Source organism: Haemorhous mexicanus, chromosome 1 (genome assembly GCF_027477595.1).
Source record: "Haemorhous mexicanus isolate bHaeMex1 chromosome 1, bHaeMex1.pri, whole genome shotgun sequence".
Taxonomy (NCBI): domain Eukaryota; kingdom Metazoa; phylum Chordata; class Aves; order Passeriformes; family Fringillidae; genus Haemorhous; species Haemorhous mexicanus.
The window spans coordinates 94,538,342-94,544,341 of record NC_082341.1 but is presented as its reverse complement, the minus strand read 5'-3'; positions in this window follow the sequence as shown (position 1 = coordinate 94,544,341).

Here is a 6,000-nt window from a genome sequence, read left to right as displayed (position 1 = left end):
CTCCCAAACCAAGCCTTTAATAAATCATTGAAATGGAATGTAATTTTGAGAACTTGATTGTTTTCTGGAAGAAGTATGTTCAGTGGTAAGAGACAAATCCCTTTGCATTGCTTGTGCTGAGTGTGTGACATATCTGCTGAAACACAAAAAGTGATTGGGAGTAATACAACTTTCACAAAAGTCCAATAGTCCTGGTCTGTGTGACATCCTTGGATGGATGCAGGAAATAGACTATTACTCAATAACAAAGCAATTAATTAGTGGGAGTATAGGGGCTGGGAGTGCTCATCACCATCGTCTGAAGACACACATTTACCAATTTGTACTAGAAAGGACTGATGGGAGAGCAGTATAAATGAATATTGAAAGTTTAGATATGACAACTCTCCACAAAACCCCATACAAGCCAAAGTACCACAAGTAATCCTTAAAAGTTTAAGCAGTTTTGACAGGAAGCAGACACTCAAATACAGCTGTGACTCTGGACTAGTGATCACAACAGGCATTTTCTCTGATAGAGGGTAGAAGCTTTCATTTTAATAAGAAATTTAGGATAACAGCTCCTTCTCTGCTGAAGAAGAAGGGATTTCCATCCATAACTCCATCATTTGTCTGCTCGAGTTCCAGCTCAACTGCTCTGGAACAAAAGATTTGCTCACAAGTGCACATTATTAGCCTGGTTTATGTTAATTCAAATTATGTAAAATCACATCCAGATCTATCACAATGCTAATAATTTTAGAGCAAAAATATGACAGTGCATGTCATATTTCTATTAATATGTAGTTAGATATTTAAAATTGCTGTCACTTGAATCAAACTGCAATCAAATAGCAAACAACTCACTCATCCCTACACAGTATTAGGAATGTTTATTATTTTTAGGACATGTAGGCTAGAATAATAGCATTTTAACAGAAGCCTTTGATGACAATTGGCAAAGTGCATAAAATTTTTTACAAAACAATCAATAAGCTGTTGTAAGACTATTCAGGTTGGTGATCTAGTCTGAAGACTAGACTAGACTAGTTTCATTTCAGTGTTGTTACCTATGTAATTTTCTTTAAATTCAAGAGCCTGTTTTATCTTTTATTTCCTGGTCTCATTTTTAGAATTTTAACATTGCTTGCTTGTGAAATACCTTCTTTCAGAAATGCAGTAAAACCCAAGGAACACCTGCTTCTGTTGTGTTGTACAAGAGAAACTTAAGTCACAAGGCTACACCCCTCACACAATAATAGGTAATGGGAAGGTGATTTCTTAAAGGGCATAGTCTAAAGTAACTGGCATATCTGTGATCTCTGGGGACTTCCTAATCATTTCAAGTACTACTGCTTGCACATCCTCACTAAATTTGAGAGTGTACATTAAATGAAGGTTTTGACATCTCTGTGAAAACTTCTCAATAATGTCCACAATCTGTGAAGTGCTATCACACCTGGGCATGACTGACAGACCTTACCATACTCAGGTGAAGCAGACAAAAGCCTACACATCAGGGACAATCAGAGAATCCCAAACTGACTGAAACAATATAGATATATATTTCCATTTATGTGCAATAATATTATTTTTAAAATCTACTTTTTGGCCTGAAATTCACTTTCTAACTTACACTGATAAAACAAGCATCTGCACATACCAACAGCAAGGACAGAAAGACTGGCATCATGCCTCTTTCAGACATATCACTAATGTGCACCATTCAATTGATTCTTGGTGATTTAGAAAGAATATTTTTCTGGAGAGGAGAGGAGAGGAGAGGAGAGGAGAGGAGAGGAGAGGAGAGGAGAGGAGAGGAGAGGAGAGGAGAGGAGAGGAGAGGAGAGGAGAGGAGAGGAGAGGAGAGGAGAGGAGAGGAGAGGAGAGGAGAGGAGAGGAGAGGAGAGGAGAGGAGAGGAGAGGAGAGGAGAGGAGAGGAGAGGAGAGGAGAGGAGAGGAGAGGAGAGGAGAGGAGAGGAGAGGAGAGGAGAGGAGAGGAGAGGAGAGGAGAGGAGAGGAGAGGAGAGGAGAGGAGAGGAGAGGAGAGGAGATTTGGAAGGCACCTTCAATGACCATGTAGTCCAACTGCCTGACCAGTTGAGGGATGACCAAAAGTTAAAGCATATTATTAAGGACATTGTCAAAAGACCTCTTACACGCCGACAGGTTTGGAGCATTGTCCACCCCTACTAGAAGCTTTCTCCAGTGTTTGACCAGCCTTTCAGTAAAGAAATTATTCCTGTTTTCCAGTCTAAACCTCTCTTGACATGGTTTTGAACCATTCCCATGTCTTCTGTCACTGGGTACCCAGGAGAAGAGCTGAGCACCTCCCTCCTTATGTCCCTTCCTGAGGAAGCTGTAGAGACCAATGAGGCTTTCCCTCAGCCTTTTTTTCTCCAAACTAAACAAACCTGGAATCCTCAGCTGCTCCTCACAGGACACGTGTTCCAGCTCCTTCACCTTTCTTGCCCTCCTCTGAATGCATTCCAGGACCTTTGCATCCTTCTTAAAAGATGGAGCCCAGAATCACACGCAGTAGTCAAGGTGATGCTGCACCAGAGTTTCACCTGATGTTGGCTGCAGCATGGCTTTGAGGGAACAGTACTGACAGCAGTGGAGATCTGCAGGCATCTACAACAGGTTGAACGGAAGCAAGGTGCTTTGTGGCTGGGTCTACCCTGCAGAAGATCAAATTTCTGCTCATGGGTACTACCGATTGACGAGGGGTCATGGTGGCCTGGTTCATACCCCTCAGCAGTACAAGGACATCAAATGCAGTACCCAAACTGAAGTTTTTATCTCTCTGCTTTGCTGCTCTGTCAGCGTACAAGATTTGTGTGTTTCATAATGAACAAAACAGAAAGTCTGTCTTCCTCTGGACAGCATGAATGAAAACCAGAGGAAAGCTCGCTGGCAGTAACTGTTTGCAGCAACAGCGATACCCCGAAGCACTATAATGACCTGTGAGGAAGGATTTTGTTTGTGTCAGTTGAGATGTTCTGTCTTGTTCTCTCAATAACCTTTCTGACTACCTTTGGGTTATTTGAGCAAATTGGACAATTCAATTATCTCTAATACAGATATATTGTCTTCTAGAAAAAGGAATTTCTACAGGAGCTCTATAGAAAATAAAAAAATCTCTGATTTTAACCTTTGTCATCATTTCCATCCACTTAAATGTATGTTTAAGCTGTAAAACTGTTTCCCAGCATGCAAAAGGCTTGAGTGCCAAGTTATGCTTGCAAATCAGACATTAAATATGCAGATCCTGTGACATGGAAACTGAAACGTACATTTCACAAAGATATGCTGGCATTAAACATTTTGTATTTGGGTGTTCTTGAACACCATCAGTGTGTGTGCTTTTCATCATTCAACGATAAAGCCTGTCATCAAAAAGGGGTTTTGGTTTTGTTATGTTTTTTGGTTTTGTTTTTAATTGGAATAAAAAATAATAACTCTGTGCAAATTTGGGAAAGTCAATAGGGACACAGTGCCATAACTGACAGTAAGTACTACCCTGATATTGCTGGGCATAGAGCAGCTAAGGGAACTGGTAAGGGTCAGAGCCTCACACTGCATACTGAACGGACCTGTGGTTTACAGTAAACTGATGCTTTTGTAACAGTGCAAGATGATTCATAAATATTAAAAACCAATGAGAGTTCATGTGAAAATACATGCTAACTGAGATGGAGTTTCTTGAAAAGGAACTGGAATTAAAGAAAATATTTACTAGCATAATGTATAAAACATTACCCTCACTTTAATGTATAAAATGTTTTCCCAACATTAGTTATTGCAGAAATCAAGAGCCAAAGAATAACAAACTTTATTTCCAACATCTTTACTCTCTTTAGTGTGGCTAGGAATAATTCTGTATATACTTGGTTTTTTAAAAAAGGGAGACATGATCCAAACCCTGTAAACTCTTGGGTTCATCCTTTATACTGCTGAACAATTTGGCTCAAGAAGAAACCAGAGAAGAAACGGGAAGAAATCGAGCCTGCAACAAGACAGAAGAGGATCTTCTTCCTCTGATTCCTGTGAAAAGCTCACTTAAGGAACTACGGGTTCTTATTTTACTTCTACTTCATATGAGAGGTTTGGAAAGTTCATTATTCTTCCAGTTCCTCTTTCCTGTAAGCCCAGAGCAAGTACCTTTTATCTGGAGGAAAAAAAAATGAAATAAAGAATAGTTATTTTTTTGTTTCATTCTGAGGATGTATTTTTTCCTATTTAAATTAGCAAGGATGTTCTGGTTCTAACCAAGACTTGGGTTCAAAATATTTTACCTCCTCCTCTATTTCAGCTGATAGTGAGTGGTAAGCCAGAGCACAGAGGTCACTGCTGTACCCCTGAGAGCTCCTGTAGGAGTGCTTCAAAGGCACCTGTGAGGCCAGAGCCATGCTGAATGGCAAATAAAACTAGGCACTCCACATCCCTTGCTGACGGTTTGGTTTCCCACCATTTGGCCACCATGACCTGCTCATCAAGGCTGCCTGCAGACCTCCCACTGGCAGCTGGTTCAGACAACATCCTCCCCGTGGGTACCCAGGACAGTGTTTAGGAGCAACCATTTCATACCCTGGTACCTCCACAACGCTCATTCCAGATACCTTTATCTACTGCCAGCTATCAACAGCCAACACTAGTGTGAGTAAGCATCTTTCTAAGCATCAGTTTACATCCTGGAACACACCCTTTTACTATTTACTACATCTATTTACTATATGTACTCATGGAGTAAGTATGCACACTTACAGAGTTTGCAAACTGGAGCATATCCTTCTACTATTTACTGCATATGCTTATCTCAGTGCAGCAGTGGTGCTGAAGCACAGCTTGTGTATCAGTTGCAGGTTGTGGATCCAACAGCTTGGTCTGCATTTGCTCTCATCATTTATGGGACAATGCCAATTCAAAATCACAAGTCATAAACAGATATATTTACTTGCAGTTGCTAATAGCACTGTAGATAGAAATAAAGTACTTTTTAGAGCTCATTCACTTATCTGCACTTCAATTCTCCATTTTTTCATTTTTGTTCTTTTCTACTTCTCTCAGTCTAAGCAATGAAAATGTAAAAAAAGGTTCAAAGTTTTTTTATATTTATCTGCTTCGAAACAACTTTAACAGGTTTTATTTTTAGTTGCAAAGTATTCCTGAGGGTGTCAAGTCCGGTAAAAATCTTCCTTCAGTAACATGTACATGTTTGCTGGATTTTGTCAGCTGTTTGAGATAAATGTGACCCGCCGATGGTCCTCATCAGCAGAATGCTGCGAGCGGCTTCCATTTGGACCAGGAAGGAAAATCATCTGCTGGCGCCGCTCTCTGTGAGCCACGCTTCTGTGTTAAAGGCACGGCTGAACGCGGTTTTACTACTTTTGATACGATTAAGTGCAGTTCTCATCCTCCCGGCTCGTTACTGATGCTCTCCCCAACGACACCGAGCGACGTTGATGTGCCGCTGATAAGCGGCGTTCAGCTGTCAAAACGCCGGCTGCCTTTCAGCACGCCCAACTTTCGCTTCCCAGCCCTGAGCTCCCTTTCCCCGGGTGCCGCGGGACGCGCGGCCGCAGCAGCGGGGCCCCGCAGCCCGGAGGGCGAGCCCGGGTCCCGCACGGACCTCGCGGGCGGGGATCGCGCTTCCCCCGGCCCCGCACGGCACTGCTCCCCTCGCGGCCGCTCGGCTCGGCACGGCCGCGGAGAGGGAGAGCCCCCGCCCGCCGCCGTCCCGCCCGGCGCGGAGCCCGCCCGCGCCCCGGCCCGCGGCGCTGGCGGCGGGGGGCGCCCGCGGGCGGCGGCGGCGGGAGCGCGGGCGCGGGGGTGGCCGAGGAGCGGCGGCGGCGGCGGCGGCGTGAACGCGGCTGCAGAGCCCCAGCGAGCCGCGGGAGCGCCGCGCCCGCCGCAGCCGCCGGAGCCGGGCGAGGAGCGAGCGCGGCCGGCCGGAGCCGCCGGGAGCCCCGCGGGCAGGCAGCGAGGGGCCCCTCGCCGAAAGCGCGAACACCCCCCACA